Below are 19,286 nucleotides of genomic sequence, written 5' to 3'. Positions count from 1 at the left end.
CCACTCTGACTGGTGTGAGGTGAAATCTCAGGGTTGTTTTGATTTGCATTTCCCTGATGACTAAGGAGATACAATCTTTTTAATCCTTACATTACAACAATTGTAGTTATCTTCACTGGCCCTTACAAGAGCGGCCCTATCAACAATCAGTCATGGGAGGGAGGGAAGTGAATCTTACTGCTCTACAGCTACGGATAGATTCTAGGAGAGGCTGAGTCATTGTTTCCAGTTGTGTATCCACTACTGAGCCCTTCACCCTTCAGAAGATAGATAGTCCCAAACCTGCTGTCATACTGACATCCCTCATTAAATCCAATGTATCACAAAACAAAATGAATTCACACTATTAAGATAGAGAAATTTGTGGGGAGGGATGGGAATGGATGAAGATGGCAAGGAGATGGGAGGTATAGGTGGTAAGAGTAGCCACATAATGTATATATATATATGTAAAATGAATGAAAAACAAATGTAATTAATAAAAACCGAAAAAAAGTTTAGAAAGTACCCTTTAAAACAGTGGTTCTTAACCTGTGGATCGCTTCTTTGGTGATCTAACAACCCTTTGACAGAGATCTCATAAGACCATCTGCATATCAGAGACTTACATTTATGATTCATAACAGTAGCAAAATTAGAGTCATGAAGTAGCAACAAAAATCACTTTGTGGTTGGAAGTCACCATAACATGAGGAACTGTATTACAGGGTTGCAGCATTAGGAAGGCTGAGAACCATGGCTTTAAAGGACTGCTCTCGAAACCTTACCGTCTTCCTTCAGGCCCCACCTGATACAGTTTCCACCAGCTCCCAACAGATTAATCCACTGATTAGGTCAGAGCCCCCATGATCCAACTGCTTCATAAAAGCTCCATCTTCGAACTGAATTTGAGACCAAGCCTTTGACAAGTCTTTGAGCTGGATACTTCATATCTCAGACTTAACCAGCATGACTCTACTTTTCAATGTAAAAGATCAAATGAATTTAGAGGGAAAAAAGAAAAAAAATTCTAAAACTGTGCTGAGAGTCAGGAAAGAAAACCAGTAGCTGTCTTCATGGTATGTGGCAACCAATACATTTTTTTTCTTGTTAACTGATTGAAAATAATCTGTGTTCAAATTGAAGGAAAATAAGGGGAAAAACTTAGAAATATAAATGAAATCTATAAAAAAAAGACTGGAATGAAATTTCTGGAAAGTGAGCAGTAATCAAAATACTTTAAGATCTCCGCATGTTAATTTGCAATATGCATATGTATATATTTAAATTTATGGATTTAATTTCTATGCTTATTAAGGATGTACTTTTACTCCTGTCTGTTTCAGTTAAAACTATGTTCTCTATAGACTAGCAAATAAATACACATTTTATATCATTTATTAATTCCCTTCATATGAGTATTTGTGCGTATATGTGTTTGTGTTTATACATGTGCATGGACAAATGGGTGCATGCTTTCATGAGTGCATATGAGTATTCCGGTGCACTCTAGGGCCAGAGATTAGCTTGTTTTTTGAGACAGGAACAGTGGTTCAGAGCTCTTTGAGTAGGCCAGGCTAGCTAGGCAGTGAACCTCGGGGAACCACCTTTCTTTAACTCTCTAACACTGAAAATGAAAGTATGACCTGGCCTGCAGGCCATGTTATTCGGGGGAGTGAGGAGGGTCACAACCTGTGAATAAAGAATGGGCGAGAGAGACGCCAGGACTCAAGGAAGCATTGCTTGTCAAGAGCCGTTTACTTGGTTGAGCAGAGCATATTTAAAGCAAAAATCTTGGAGGGGAGGGGGAGAGGAAGGAGGGAGTAGGAAGTTTACAAGATCTTCTGGGGCTAAGACAGGGGTGGGGGCTGGGGGGAAGTCGTGGGTGGGGGGAAGTTCTCAGAAGTTATGGTACACTGAATGTTTCTTATCTCAGGGCCAAGCAGGATGTTTATTTATCTCAAGGCAAGCTGGATCTTGTGGTCTGAGAGCAGGATGTTTATCCCAAGGTTCTCATTCAGCTGGGGCAGGATGTTTATCTCAGGTCTCTCATGGTTCCCAACAAAAGTAGACTATACCACCCATGGCAGTTAGGAGGCCTGGAGCTGGGGTCATGAGAGTGGGAGAGGTGACCTAGCACCTCACCTGAGCAGCACAGTAGAGCTGGCCTTGGTGACAGGGGCTAGGTAAAACTGCCTTGAGGTTATAAGAGTGGGAGAGATGTCTCAGCCCCTTGCAGCTCCAGTGCCAGGAGGGTGGCCCCGGACCTCAACTGGGCAACACAGTAGAGCTGGCTCTGGTGGCATGGGGAGGGTGAGCCAGCCCTGAAGGCATGAAAGTGGGAGAGCTAATCTTGCCTGCTGTAGCATTGGGTGAACTAACTGTGGCACTACTAGAGCGCTTGTCCTGGTGTTGAGGATAGAGGAGAGCCTTAGATATTTTTTCAAAACCTACTTTAATAAGGATTCTCAAAAGCTTCGACCCCCTTTCTAGTCCACCATTCAAAGAAAGGGGAAAAAGTTGGTAAAGGGGATGTGGACCTGGTGAGAAATAGTTCTTGGGATGATTCCAATCTCTGTTGACAGGACACTAGCAGTCCAGTTTAGTAGTGTCAGGATACCAAATACGAATCAGCAGCAAGTGACACAAAATGGCAGAAATAGTTAGGTCTCTGCAGAATCGCCATGAGTCAGTAGGAGTGACCAGAACCAACTGGGATGCCAGGAGTTCTCTGCCATGCCTCTTACAATGAAGTTAAGATCAACAAAGACATGAGGCCAAAGAAGAGAGCACAGCACGTTACACAAGTGTCCTGTTACTCCATCACTGTCCATTGAGTCTTGCTTACACTCTCCCCAGGTGTCATGCATCCTCCCATGGGTCCTGCCTCAGCAAAAGATCATGTGAACCTGCCTAGGTAAAGCACCACTTGAGTCTGCATCGCATGACACAACCGGAAACTTCCACTTCAGAGAACTGGTTGGCTGATCAATTCAGAGACCACCAAGGTCCAGTTCTAGGGCTATAGGTTGGCCCATTCCAACATCTACCTCATCTATGAATTGCTGAAGTGTGTGAAAGGGCTGATCCTGCAGATTCCAGAGCTGCAGCTTCCATGATGTGATGTTTTCTACATTTAGTTTTGTTTATTTTATTTCTTTTTAGTTTTTGTATTTTATTTTCCTGTGGTGGGGAGTTGCAAGGACAGAGGGTAGATACAGAGTGTTGGGGAGATGAGAGGGATTAGGGTTCATAATGAGAAACTCACAAAGCATCAATAAAAAGTTAAAAAAAAGAGTAGACTGCATTGCCTGGCTGCCTTCGCTTGGGTTAGGGATGGAACTCATGTTTTCATTAGTACATGGCAAATGATTTTATGGCTGAGGCATCTCCCAAGCCCTCATTATCTTTTTAACACAATACAAAACCAGACCCAGTCTTCGAAGCATGGCTGTTAGATCAGCAGCTTAGATAACACCAGAGCTTGAATGAAACAATCTTAGGTTTTAGTCAAGTTCTACTGAGTTAGAGCTTTCTTAGGATATTGCTAAAAAAGAATTTCACGTAAAGTTTATGCCTGTTAATATTTGCACTGTCTTAGAACATTACATTTAGCAACTGTACATAGGATGAGAACTCTTAAGAGAGTCCAAGTACATGATTCTGGAGGACTAGCCATGGAAAAGGATCAACAAACTTCACACAGCACTTTACAGAAGAACTTTTAGAAGCAATTCTCACGTGTATTGTCCATTCCCAATAATGAATAAGGATATACAAGTATGAATAAGTCTGTGCTGGCTAGTTTTTTGTCCCCTTAACAAAGTCTAGAGCCATCAGATAGGAGGGAGTCTCAACTGAGAAATGTGAAAGTATTTTTTATCTGTCTGCTGTAACTGTCCACTTCATGATTTACTGCCTTCGTCTGCTAACCTAGCTCTAGTCAGGAAGCTTCTAGCCTCTGTACAATCTAATCTAGGCCTAGAATATTTTCAATCTCTGAGACTTGCTCCTTTTTTTTTTTTTCAGTAAATAGCACAATCTCGAGGTTCACAGTGTGATCAAATATCTTGCAACAGAGAAAAATGCCTCTCTAGGATCTGGCTGTAGACGAGGCTGCAGGTCATTTTCTTCATTGGTGATTGATGGCAGAGGGCCCAGCCCATTGTGGGTGGTGGAGACAGCCCTGGGCTGGTGTTCGTGGGAGGAACAAGCCAGTAAGCACATTCTTCCATAGTTTCTGTATCAGCTCTTGTCTCCAGGTTCCCGCCTTGTTTGGGCTCCAGTCTTGATTTCTTCTGATGATATGGAAGCCAAATACACCCTTTACTTCTCACATTGCTTTGGTCATCACAGCAATAAAACTAAGACAGTCTAAAAGAGGATTTTCTATCATTCTAGCTGTGCTGCTGAAGCTTATGAGCCTATGTTCTGATACTTTAGGAGCTGGAAACTTTAAGTGAGACATATGTGTATCTTTGTATGTATCTATATCTCTATATATCTGTATATATCTATGTATCTTATACAGTAGAAAGCTTTAGCTATTCATTACTGTGACAAAATAGCTGAGATAACCAACTTATGAGAAATAAAGGTTTATATTGGCTCTCAGTTTCAGAGGGTTCAGTTTGTGGTCACTGGTCCCTTCATCTTTTAGGCTGGTGGTGACACAGTACCTCATGATGAAAGTATGTAGCAGAGAAATACACTATAGAGCAAAGTTTTGCTTATTTCAGGGTAACTGGGAAACAGAGAGATAGGACAGGGCCAGTGTATCAATGCCCCCTTTGTGTGAACATCTAATCCTCTAAAGCCTTCCAATACCTGTGAAAGGCTTCATCACCTCCCAGTAATACTGTGGGGAGGCAGCTAAGCTCTTATCACACAGATTTGCAAGTCGCGTTAGCACAGGGAAGGGTGTGTGCCATGACAGCACCACAGAGACAATTTAGATTCTTCCTCTTGCAAAAGCGCCAGTATTCACTTGAGTGACATTGAGTTCTCTTTTTTAAAATATATATTTTAAAAGATTTACTTTATTTGACTTATGGGTATATCAGTGTGTTTACACATCTGTGTGGGTGTCCAAAGAGTCCAGCAGGAGTGTTGTAAACTGGAATTTTAGGTAGTTGTGAGCCATTTGATTTGGGTGGTAGGAGCTGAATTATGGTCCTCTGAAAGAGCAGTGAATACTCTTAACTACTCATCTATCTCCTTAACCCTTAACTTAGCTTTAAAAATGTCCATGGGAGAGGGCAGTGGAGGAGATATGAGGATGATGAATAAAAACAGTATATTACACACACACACACACACACACACACACACACACACACACCTGTGCCCCTCCCCATCATGATGAAATCTATTACTTGGTATGTTAAGCCTTAAACCCAAATAATCATTATTTATTTGACTCTTGAATTTAAAATGTGTTTTCCTTTTCAGATTTCCACTGCGGGGGAATTTTGTTCATGCCTTCACTCTGTCATGCCTTAAATTGCTTTTTATTAAATGTATGAAGAAATTAAATATGCAGACTAAGCTGGTTTTGTGGGGAAACCATAAGGCATGAATAGTATGTACCTAGTTGCGAAATACAAACTTCTTATTAAGAAACTAACATTTCATTAAAAAGTGAATAATATTAAGAACAATACATAAGTGGTCATTTAATGTTGAGTCAATAACTTCAAGAAATTTTTGTGTGTGCTTTATTACAATTGTTACAGATTTCCCACACTGGAATGCAGTATTTCTTTAAAGATTTTAGCCAGGTGGTGGTGACACACACCTTTAAATCCACCACTTAGGAGGTAGAGGCAGGTGGATCTCTGAGTTTGAGGCCAGCCTGGTTTACAGAGCCAGTTCCAGGACAGCCAGGGTTATTACACAGAGAAATTCTGTCTCTAAACAACAGTAAGATAGGCAATCATCACCATCAACAAAAAGATTTTATTACCCATTTGTCAAACTCAGTTCGTACATTGCAGCAAGCACCTGGACTGGGATTACTTGGTTTCAGTTTGTTGGCCAAGGTGTCGTGGATCCTCTGCTTGCAGAGCATAATTGTTCAGAGCATGATGAGTATTATCAGTGTTTAAAAGTCAGAGCTTTACCCAACTCATTTTTCCTCTTGTTCTCACATTAATTCCGGCTGTCTCCTTTGTTGTTCAGGGTTGAAAGGAACAGATTTTTCCTCTCCGAGTGCATGTTATTGGTTGTACACTGTCTTTGGAATTTTATACAAACCACTTAATTTCCATAGCAGACTTCAAAGGTAGTGTTAAGCTTGTCTACCTGACTTTAAACCCATGAACTTTGACTAAGTGCATCATCTTTCCTTGTAAATGTCACAGAATTCAAGACAGTTGATATTTAACTATATTTAATAGAGAATCCTTTGCTCTCACAGCACATCTTTCTTGTATCTGTCAAAATGATTTTAACCCCTTGGTATTATTTCATAGTTTAAAATTGTGTAGCCCTTCCTTATCTTCGCCGTCTGAGTCAGGCTTCCAGAGTCCCGCCCACATCTCAGATTCTTCCCTCAGATGTTCACACCCACTTGGGCTCTGCCTGAGTTCCTCTCTGCACCTGCATCCCTGCATATACTCTCGGCTCTGTCCAGGATGCTTTCATTCCTTTTAAAGTGAAGGACCTATTTTTGATTGTTCTTGTTTTTCTAGACAGGGTTTCTTTGTGGGGTCCTGGGCACCCTGGAACTCACTCTGTAGATGAGGCTGCCCTTGAATTCATAGAGATCTGTCTGCCTCTGCCTCCTAAGTTAGATATTAAAGATATGCCCCACTACTGCTGGACAAGGACCCATTTTAAATCTTCTCTGTCATTCTAGGGTTTCCACAGAAAGAAAATCAAAGGTATTCCTGACTATTGATTGATATCTATAGATACTGACATGGATTTACTGTAAGGAACTGACTAATAGAGTTAAGGAGGCTGAGAAACTCTGTGATCTGCAATCAGCAAGTTGCAGGCAGCATATAATGCCTGGCAGAATTTGAGGGCCAAAATTTGATCTGAGCTAAGCTTGAAGGTAGGAGTGAATTCTTTCTGTTCTGCCTCTTTATTATAGTAAAGCTTTCAAAGAGTTGGTTGGGGTGTCCCAAGTTGGGGATGGCAATTTATTCAGTTTGTCATTTCAAATTGTAGTCTCATCTAGAAACACGCCTATAGACACATAGGATAGTATTTGACCAAATATGTGGATACTTCTTAGTGAATTCAAGTTGACATACAGGCAACCACTATATCTCCCTCCAAGAGTTAACCTGAAGGATACCTATGATTTAATTTTTTCCCTGAATATTCCATGTTAAATTAATTGCTTTCTTTCCAACTTCTGTGGCAGAGACTACTAGCTGCTGAACCAATCAGGTTTTTTTTTTTTTTCTAATGGGCATGCAACTAGTCTGTACTACTGCATTCTCCACTTTGGTGTAATAATATAGCTTTCCATGAATGTTCCATGAATGCCAATAGCTGGTTCTTCATAACCCAATTATTGCCTTCCACCAAAGAGGATCTTTAGAATCCTTATCTCTGGAGAGGCTAAAGCAGCTGTTACTTGAGTCCTCAAATGCCTTCAGATTACCCATGTTTCAAATACAGCCTCTTAATTTTTATGAGAAATAACATTTTATTTTACTAACCCACAGAGATGAGGGAATTTATCACAGCACTTTGTCTTAATAACTGAACGTACTAATACATGGTAGCATTCTTCTAAACAAGTTTAGCAAGTTTTCTATTTGCCATAGACAACCTTTCTCCCCATCCGCCAACCCCTTTGGATTTTTGAGACAGCCTCACTCTAAAGCCCCAGCTAGCTTCAAACTTGGGTAGAACACAGTGACACTGTGCCATAGGCATAGAGGTCTATCTTCCAACCTTCAGGAAGAAGAGACTTCCACAGTTGCTTTGATCCACGCACAGATGGTATAGAAAGGTTTTGATAGACTGAGCATGTAATATTTTAAGAATCTACATCTTTCTGCTTTACCTTTGGAGGGGTTTATTTGATAACACAGAAACTTACGTGTGTAGTGACAGACTGGGAGAGTAGGAGGCAAACCTCACCTAACTAACTAGCAGGCAACAGTCAATGGGTAAAATGCTTCAGCATTTCACCCACCAGTGATATAAATATGAGCTTATTTCTGTATGGTTCTCAGAAGGACTTAGTGGTAACCTCCTTGTGATAGCACTATTTATCTTGGCCTTTCTCCAAAATCTGTCTTACTTACATTTCCTGGAATCTTCCTTGATGAACCACACCTAATGTTTCTATGTGAGTCCACCTCTGGCTACAGTGACAGCACACTTGAGTGTATTGATGCAAAGATGATTGACTTTAGTCTGCAGCTTCAGAGGTTTCTGTCCCTCAGTTGACTCAGTTACTTTGGGCCAGAGCTGCGGCAGAATACTATGGCAGTGAGAAAACAGAGTAGAGGAGACCATGTACTCAGGAGTGAAGAAAATGAAGAGTTTGGGGATGAAGGCACCTCCAGTGACTCAATTCCTCCAACCAGTGCCCGTCTCCTAATATCCCATTCAGCTATAAACTTACCACTGGATTAATATGTTGGTGAAGCCAGTGTCAGTTCTCAATAGTGTCACTCCCTGAGACCTAGCCTTTGACACACAAAACTTTTTGGAGGACATTTCATATATAAGCCAAAACAATTCCTATCTGGGTCAGTGCTTAGGGGGACCCAAACAGAGACTTGCATACAAGGCATCTCACATCCTGGTCAAGTTTTTTGACATTATGTCTGTCTTCTACTGTATTATGAGAGTGTTAAGATGGCGTGGTAGGTAGAATTCTATCATGACTCCCAAGAATCCAGTCTGTCAGAATAATCCTTCTCCTATGTTAAATGTGGGAAGCTCTTCTGATGAGATAGTCTCTACTCTGATGTGGACCTATTACATGACTAAGATGACTGTGCCACTTTATATACAGTTATTGAATTAGAGATTCATTTACTGACCTTGAAGAATCAAGCCACCATGAATATAAGAGATCCAGAAGTGAGTCCTGTCTGTTATCAAGTGATTTTCGGAACCAGTAGTGATTCCAAGATGAAATGCTACACCTGGCCAACATAATAATGCCTTATAAAAATCTGATTATCCATGTAAACTAGGCCCTGACCCCTGCCCATGTAAACTGTGAGATAAATGTATTGTTTTAAACCACTGCTTAGAATGATTTGTTACCTATTAGATAAAATGATAGCCATGTATGTTATGGAATACTGTTATGAGCTATTTCAAATACATAGAAAAAACAGAAAATAGTGTTGGCTATTATTATGTATCTAGTATGTAATTTAAACAAATATTAACATTATGCCATATGCCAGATGTTTTTCAGGCATAAACGATTACGAATAATTATGAAGTCTCCTGCACAGGATTTTCTAATTCTGGATCACTCCTTTCTATCTGAGAAGCAACCCACTGTTCTGAAGATTGCTAATTACATTCTAAAAAAATTTAACTTTGTTACATATCTGTGTGTGTGTGTGTGTGTGTGTGTGTGTGTGTGAGGGTCTAAAAGCAACATACACCTTCTTTTCTCCCTATTCATCTCGCTTTCTGAATACAGGCAGATTCAAACACAGGTGATGACTCTCGTTTGATATTTCGTTTTTATTATCGCCCAATTTTACATTATGGATTTCAACAAGGTTTTGTTACTTATTGTGACAGAGACATTTAATGCTTACTGGAGAAGCATAGGACCCATCCCACCTGACAGTTGTCCTGTATGTGAGTCATGCCATGTGACTGACTGTGTCCCACTGCCTTTTGAGGGAAGTCATGTTTGCTACAGGTCAGTTGAAGTTCTAAAGAAACCCTGTAGAGCACTTGCCTCATCTCTTCCTCTGTCTTGGCAACCAAGGAAACTGTTGCTATGACTAAGCCACAGACTCAAAGCAGCCAGAATTTCTGTGGCATCCCATGGAGGACTTCTTGTCTACAGAATTATGAAATTGATCTTAGATTGTGTATGAGTGAAAAACAAACCTTTCCTTGGTGTGTAATTTTAGGTTTTGTAATACATCTACACTATTAGAATTTACTCTTCATATCCCTGGCAATCATCAACCTAAATTACATCTCTATGGTGTATTTGGATATTTTGGTACATGGAATCACTATAGTATGTAACCATTAATATCTAACTTCTCTCATTTAATGTTACATTTTTAAGGTTTGTCATTGTATACTATGCACCTGTACTCCATTTCTTTTATTTTTTATTATGGAAATTCCCCAATTTTTAAAAGATTATTTTTTATTATTTTTACTTACATGTGTGTTTTATATGAATGTATTCCCTGTAGAATTGGATGTTGCCTGGAAAGAAGAACTCTCCATTGAGAAAATGCCTCCATAAGATTGGTGTGTAAAAAAGTACGTAGGGTATTTCCTTAATTAGTGGTTAATAGAGGAGTAACCAGCCCATCATGAGAGTTGCCACCCCTGGGCTGGTGGTCCTGAGTGCTAGAAGAAAGCAGAATGAGCAAGCATGAGGAACAGGCCAGTAAGCAGCACCCCTCTATGGCCTCTGATCAGCTCCTGCCTCCAGGTTCTTCCCTGGCTTGCGTTCCTTCTATGGCCTCTGATCAGCTCCTGCCTCCAGGTTCTTCCCTGGCTTGCGTTCCTTCCCTGACTTCCTTTGATGATGGACTGTGATGTGAAAGAATGACAACATAAACTCTTTTCCCCTCATGATGTTTTTTCACAGTAATAGAAACCCTAACTAAGATACCTGGTGGCTATGGTTTTAAGTCCTCTACACATCTCACATCTCCTATACACAGACTCATATAGAACTGATTTCCTTGTGACTGGCTTTCATTTAATGTAGTGTCCCCAGTGTTTGGTGTTTGTCTTATGCCCCATTCTCTCTGTCTTTCTTCTTTATTTGAAACAGGGTTTCATGGAGTACAGTATGCCTTCAAATCCACTCTGCAGCTGATGCGGCCTGTGAACTCTCCTGATGCTCCTGTTACCACTACCCAAGTGCTAGGTTTACAGGTGTTGTCTCTGCATTGGGTTACTTTCTTCTATAGGCAGGATAATAGGCTATCGTATGTTTTTATACGTTGCTTTTCTGTTTGTGTATCAGTGGTATTTGGTTTGTATCCCCATTTCAGTTGTGCTATATTCTATTGTGAGCACATCTCTCTGAGATGCTATTTCAAATGCTTAAGGATATATATATATTCAGAAGTGGAACTATCAGATCATATGGTATATCTATTTTAATTTTTCTGAGAAGCCATTATACATTATGAGACATAGCACGTATCTCACTAACAGAGTGCAAGTCTCTAATTTATCCATATCCTTATTAACATCTGTTGTTTTGTTTAAAATATTGTTATTTAGTCTTTGACAGTTTCATATATGTACCAATGTGTCTTAATCATATCCACACAAAGTTTGCCTGGATCTCCTCAACACTTCCCCACGTTGATGTCCTTTTCTTTGGAGATCTTTTTCTTATTATCTCATTATATATCCCCAGATGACTTGTACTGGCTGTACAGATCAGGTTGGCCTCAGACTCACTGAGAGCTACTTGCTTCTATATCTGAGTTCTGGGATTAAAGGCATGTACCATCATGCCTAATCTCTCTCTCTCTCTCTTTTCCCACATAATAACTGGTTGAGTCCAATTATCCTTTCTGAAAATGAATAAGTGTGGGACCATCCACAGGAGCATGCTCAATCTACCAGCACTCACACTCCTGAAGAGAAATGATAATTCATTCATTCATAATTGAGCAGTATTTCATTGTATGTACAAGCCATATTTTAAGGATTTCTTTATTCTCAGATGAACAACCAAGTTGTTTCTCACATTTTGGCCACTGTAAACCTTGGTGTAGTGAATAATGTGCATAGCATTGTTTGAATGCTTGTTTTAATTTCCTTGGGCAAAACATTTATGTACCTCATAACTATGTTTCAATTAACAATAAATCACATATCCAGCCATAGTATAAGTTAATATAATTTATTATTTGACATAGTTTAAATTACTCCGTCTTATACAGAGACACATAAACTCATGTTATTTTATACATAAGCCTAAGATTAAAATGGAACTGAAATGTTTTATTTCTATTCCGGAGTGAGGTCATAGATGTCTCAGTGTACCATGCGTTGCTCATGTGGTTAGGCAATGCTGATGTAAACAACCCTGCTGCTCTTCTGTTGTGTAAAAAAGATAGCCCAGGCAATACCGTGAAATACACAGTAGCTAATAATTATAAGAAGCAATGCCGTTACTGCCTCCTGTATTTATTGTCTTCTTCCAGTCATTTTATAGTTTGTTTTCACTTATAAAAATTCTTTAAAACATGTGCCATGTTACACTAGTAACAGCTTTATCTACCTTGCATTTGCTATATATCTCGATTCCCTCAGGAGGATACATTAAGTAACTGACTTATACCAGCTAGGTTTCCATCAGTACACTTGGTGATGTTCACCTAATGATGAAATAGCCCAGCAGATTTCCCAGAACAAATGATGCATGCACTTATTCAGAACCTAGTAATGGAAGTGTTCATAGGCAAGGAGAATTTGTTGCAGTTATAAACCAATATATATGCATTAGCAGAAATCAATGTTTTGCTCATATTTTCTCTGTTTTAACCTATTCACTTATTCAGTTCCAGAAAACCATGTGGAACACCACATTATGGTCAGTCACTCTGTTTCGTTAAGGGCACTTAGTTATGGAAATTTTCCATCTTTTTTTTCATTGATTTTCTTATTTATTCACTTTAGGTCCCTATTGTAGTCCACCATCTCATCCTGATCCCCTCCTGTGTTCTCCCCTCTGCTACTCTGAGAAGCGCAATGCTTTCACTGGGTATGAACCCACCCTGGCAAATCAAGTCACTGTAGAATTAGGCACATCCTTTCCTCTGGAGGCCAGACAAGGCAGCCCAGTTATGAGAATGAGATCCACAGGCAGGCAACAGAGCCAGGGACAGCCCCCACTCCAGTTGTTGGGGCATCCTCATGAAGACCAAGCTGCACATCTGCTACACATGTGCGAGGTCCAGCCCATGTATGCTCTTTGCTTGGTGGTTCAGTCTCTGGGAGCCCTCAAGGATGCAGGCTAGTAGACTCTGTTGGTTTTCTTGTGTTGTCCCTATCTCCTTAATCCTTCCCTCAACTCTTCCATTAGACTTCCCAAACTCTGCCTAATGTTTGGCTGTGGAACTCTGTGTCTGTTTTCATTAGCTGCTGGGTGGAGCCTCTCAGAGGACAGTTATGCTAGGCTTCTGTATACAAGCATAGCAAAGTATCATTAACACTGTCATGGATTGGTTCTTTTCCATGGGGTGGATCTCAAGTTGGGCCAGTCATTGGTTGACCATTCCCTCACTCTCTGCTCCATCTTTGTTCTTGCACATTTTGTAGAAGGACACATTTTGGGTTGAAGTTTTTGTGGGTGGGTTGGTGTCCTTATCCCTCCACTGGGAGTCTTGTCTGGCTGCAGGAGGAGGCCACTTCAGACTCCTTCACTACTAGGAGTCTCAACTAGAGTAACCCCAATAGACTCCCTGGAGCTTCCCCCGTTCTGGGTCTCTAGCATGTCCTAGAGATTCTCCCTCTCCATCCCCCCACCCCCACCCCGTGTGTCTGCCCACCCTCCATGATTTCTGTTCTCTTTCCTCAGTTCCCCCTACACATGATCCCCCTGTCCCATTTTCCTTCCTTTCCCCTCTCCTGCCCAGTTCCCTCCCTCCATCTATCTACTATCTAGATAAAGCTATAGATTTATTCATATATCTGTGCCTTTTGCTTATGACTTATTTTACAAGCTTGAAACAATATATTAAACATTTTCGGGGCTGGTGAGATGGCTCAGAGGGTAAGAGCACCGACTGCTCTTCCGAAGGTCCTGAGTTCAAATCCCAGCAACCACATGGTGGCTCACAACCACCCATAATGAGACCTGACGCCCTCTTCTGGTACATCTGAAGACAGCTACTGTGTACTTATTTATAATAATAAATCAATCTTTGAGCTGGAGCGAGAAGACTCTATGGGAGTGAGTGGGTTCTACTGGAGCAAGCAGAGGTCCTAAAGTCAATTCCCAACAACCAGATGAAGGCTCATAACTATCTGTACAGCTACAGTGTGTACTCATATACATAAAATAAATAAATAAATCTTTTAAAAAACCCCAAAACCCATTAAAAAAGATTTTCAACATATACATAAAAATATCATCTTGAAAATAAAGATTGCATTTGGAGCCCATATTAAGACAGCCTTTTGCCCATAGTTTATTGTATTTGTTTTGCTTTTCATAAACCCAGTCATGGAGAACTTCATTGATATTGAATTCTTATTTTAATCAAATTTCTGATACCTTAAAAATTTACTTTCTCTGTAATAATTTAAAAAAAATCTTAGCAAAAGACGCCATCATTCAAATGAAGTGACTGCCTACAGAATGGGAAAAGATTTTTACCAACTACACATCAGCTGAAGGGCTAACATATAAAATATTCAAAGAACTCTAGAAGCTAGATATCAAGAAAACAATAACCCAATTACAAAATTTGAATGCATATTGAACTGAATTTTCAACAGAAGAACTCAAATGGCTGAGAAACAGTTAAATGTTCAACATCATTAGCCACTGGGGAAATGCAAATCAAAACTACTGTGAGATTTCATCTTTTACCTGTCAAAATGGCTAAGATCTACAAAATAATTGATAGCTCATGCTGATGAGAATGTGGAGTAAGAAGAGCACTCCTCCATTCCTGATGGGAGTACAACTTTGTACAGCCACTATGGAAATTAGTATGGCCATTCCTCAAGAAGATGGGACCAATCTACTTCAAGATTCAGCTAAACCACTTTTGGGCACAAACTCAAAGGCTGATTCATCCTACCACAATGACAATTGCTTAGCCATATTCATTGCTGCTTTATTCATAATAGCTAAAAACTGGAAATAAACTAGATGTCCTTCAACTGAAGAAAGGATAAAGAAAATGTGGCACATTTGCACAATGGAGTTTTACTTGGCTGTTAAAAAAATGACATCATGAAATTTGCTGGCATGTGGATAGAAGTAGAAAAACATAATCCTGAATGAGGAATCCCAGATCCAGAAAGACAATATGATATATATTTACTTACATGTAGATATTAGCTGTTAAGTCACTGATGGCCAAGGTATAGTCCATAGAACCACAGAGGGTAGGTACAGAGTAAGGGACTAGAGGGAACAGATAGATCTTAGGAAAGGGAAATAGAATAGATAATTACAGATGAATGGAGAGCAGGAACAGGAGAATCAGGAAGGAAGGGAGAGGGTAGAGGAAATTGAGACAGTGAATACAGGGAGAGGCAGCTAAAATTAAGGGGTATTATGGAAAGCTAATACAGTAGAAACTTCCTAAAATATATACCTATATGAAGGTGCTAAAAATGAAATTACTAAATAATGGAGGAGGCAGGGTCCCAGCTGGTTATCTCTTGTCACCAAATGAAGTTTCCAGTACTGTGATTGGGTTATGTTTAATTGAGTTTTTGGCCAAAGGAGTCCTATGGGAATTCCCAAACAACCCAGGCTGTTGCCAAGAGAATAGATTGCTGTCCACAAACTGACATCAAGGCCCCATTCCCAAAGACAACATCTACAAAACCACTGAACATGGAGAAGCTGAGCTGGTCCCTACACAGAATCTTTTTCCACTATATTCTAGCATCCTTGGTACAGGAAGGTTCTCTGCAAACTACTGAAAATGAAACATGAACCCCAACCCAGCCACAAACCTTTTGGTAGCTCTACAGTGGTAATCTGGATGATACTCCAGTGCAATGGTGGCACAGATAACATCTGATTTGACTGAAGGCCCACTCCAAGAGATGGAACCCATACCCAACACTACTTGGGTGATCATGAACCAGAGACTAGGTAGCTCAGAGTCCTAGGGGGAAAGCCAAATACTACTGGTGTTAAAATGAAAAGTAGTGATAAAATGACTCCTAATGACATTCTGCTATATGCATAGATCAGTGCTATATTCAACCATCATTAGAGAGTCATCTTTCCACAGTAGATGGGAACAGATATAGAAACCCAGAGCCAGTTATTATACAGAGAGTAAGAGACCTTGAGACACTCAACTCCAAATGGGATGTCTCCATTAAATTCCTCCCCTCTAAGCTCAGGGAACCCCTTAGAAGAGGAGGCAGAAAGAGCGTTGGTAAGATCCAGAGGGAATGGAGAACACCAACCTTCCCTCTTCCCCACTCAAAAAACCAAGGCCTTCTGACTCAGCATGAGCAAAGCTCATATAAACTCAAGGAAACCGAAACAGGACATGTGTGAGTATGAACCAGTCTTCTGTGTATATATTATGTCTTTCAGTTTAGTGTTTTTTATGTGTAGGTCTCTGATTCTTCTGCTTTCTCTTGGGCTCTTTTCATTCTGTTGGCTCGTCTTGTCCAATTTTGATGTGATTCTTGTTTTATTTCATTATATCTTATTCTGCTACATTTTAATATTATCTCTTAGAAACCTGCTTTTTTTTTCTAATGAGAGACAGGAAGAAAACAGATATAGATGGGAGGGGAGGCAGGAGGGAGCTCAGAGGAATAGAGGGAAGGGAAATCAGAATCAGGATATATTATGTGAGAAAAGAATCTATTTTCAACTAAAAAAACAAAAGCCTAGTAGAATCACCATTTTCTTCTATGTATCAAGACTTTAAAAGTTAAATGCTTAAGTAGTTAAGATATTTAATAATATACTCTTTTGGAAAATATATCTAAATCAAGTTGTCAGAGGGCAGAGGGCTGTAAAATTGCTGACAAACAAATGATCTTCCAGACTGTCAGGGTCTAAAAGGACTTTTACTCAGCCAGGGAGTTGTCTCATTGACAAGGAGCTTAGTAAACATTGAATTGAAGAAAACACATTTACAAGAAATGGGCCATTTGGTGCATCAAATCAATGGTTAATCTAAGTCTGGCAGGGAAGCATGGGGAATGTGGGAGCTTATAGAATGCACACAGGCCATGCGTTTTCTCTCTCATTTGTTCCAATCACAAAACAATTCAGCTTTCTGGCTTGTGTTCTAAAGCGTCTGTCCATGGATGCATGAAGAGAAATTTAGAATGAGTGTGCAGAAAATTTAGATTATATAATCTACTTAGGGACATACTTAAATATAGCAAATTGTAATCAAACCTTCTGTGCTGCGGTAGGAATGTGAATATAGATTAGCTCGCTGTGCAAAAATCGCGGAAACTTTTAATTCCGTACATACTATTTTCGGCAATACAAAAGAATATTATTGAATTTGAGATTTAAAACACTTTATAAGGAATTGAGAATAGAACTATTACACTATGAAATATAATTGGATCTCCTAAAAATGCAGCACTCATTTTATTCAAACATTATGACATCATGGAACAGGTGTGCAGGAAGGAATCCTGGCTTGACAGGCACCTGTGTGCATGGTGCAGAGGTCTTTCATTATGGGGTAAAGAGATTTAACAGCTCATTTAGGACTTATGCCTTTGTGAGGGTTTAGAGTTTGCGTGAAATGGGTTTGGAAGTTATGAGAGGGTTTAAAGAGAAGTGTAATTATAGGACTTGTGCCATCCATTGAGAATGACTCTTCTAAGCACAAAAGTTACACTTATTTTACAACATAATTAAGGTTATAGGTAATAAAAAGCTATACATAAGGTTTGTAACAGTCTATTACACACATGTATTAAGGCCTGCATAAACGTTCCACCAGTAGTCCCCACCTCTGTTCTTGTGTTAGTTACAGCCTTGTTATCCTGAATAACCAGTACCCTCGACTGCAGAAGAAAAAGCTTCCAAATGAGGAGCTCAAAAATCTTAAGAGGTTCCAGTGCCTTCAAAATAAAATTTCTAAAAATGGTTAGGTTGAGAAGTATTGCATGAAGTGCTCTCATCACAAGAGAATCAAATTTGAAGAAATGATAATGAAATAAACTCAGTGATGTCTATTATGGTGGTTTTAATGAGAGTGGTCCTTGTGAGTGCTGTGCCACTATTAGGAGGTGTATGTTGGAGCAGGTATGGCCGTGTTGGAGGAAGTGTGTTACTTGGGTGCTGTACCAAAGCAGGGTCTGGGCTGAGGTCTGCGGGCTCTCTCTCTCTCCCTGGTGTTGAGGCCTGCGGCCGGGGCGCACGCTAGTTAAAAAGGGAGGCAATGTATAAATGAGATATTTTATTGTAGGAAGGAGAAAATAGGCTGGTCAAGCAGAGGGAAGGAAAGGAGAGGAAGGAGAGGAGAAAAGGAGAGAAAGAGGGAGAGAAAGGAAAGAAAAGAAAGCAAGAGAGCAAGAAGGCAAGAGAAGAGAACAAAGAGCAGGAAATAGAGGAGAGAGAGAGAGCAAGAGAGTGAGGGAATGAGAGAGAGAAGAGGGGGCAAACAGCCCCTTTTATTGTATGGGGCGTGGCATCCCTGGCTTGTGGTCAGATGACTGGGGATAGGGTCCAGCTAGAATGCTGAGAGCTTGTGGCATCGTCTGCCTGATAGAGCACACATCTCCTGCAGGGACAGCTGTGAGGGGTTGTGACTGAAACAGGAACCAAAGACTCAGGAGTTATGGCCAAGCTCCTTCCTACCCCTGCAAGCAGAAATTGCCCGCAGAGGCTCCAGAGCTCAAAGCCAAATACTCTACTGAGCCTAAGTTACCTGAGCAGACCACTGCCCCACACTGCCCCACACTTGGGTGAGCTTGTAGGTTTCAGAAGCACAAGCTAGGCTCAGTGTCTCTCTCTTCCTGGTGCCTGCAGATCTGGATGTAGAAGAACCCTTGGCTCCTTCTTCAGCACCATGTCTGCCTGCACTCTTCCTAGCTTCTCTCCATGATGATAGTGGACTAAACCTCTGAGATTGTAAGCAAGGCTTGTTTTCCTTTAAAGAGTTGTTGTTATGGTGTCTCTTCACAACAATGAAACCCTAATTAAGATAGTCCCCATACATGTACATATTTGGATGCTTGGTTCCTAGTTATTGGAGTTGTCTTCAGAAGAATTAAGATGAGTATCTGTGTAGGAGGTTCATCACTGGCGATTGGCTTTGAAGTTTCAGAAGCCCATGCCATCTCAGTCTTTCTTTCTCTGCCTTCAACTTGTGGATCAGACATAAGGTCTCAGCTACTAGCACGATGTCTTTCTGCTTGTGTCTATAAGTCAAATTTGTCCCGATAAAGGCGACAAATGAACA

This window comes from Mastomys coucha, unplaced genomic scaffold, assembly GCF_008632895.1.
Source record: "Mastomys coucha isolate ucsf_1 unplaced genomic scaffold, UCSF_Mcou_1 pScaffold15, whole genome shotgun sequence".
In the NCBI taxonomy this organism is placed as follows: Eukaryota; Metazoa; Chordata; class Mammalia; order Rodentia; family Muridae; genus Mastomys; species Mastomys coucha.
The sequence above is the reverse complement of the archived record's forward strand: the minus strand, read 5'-3'. Positions refer to the sequence as shown.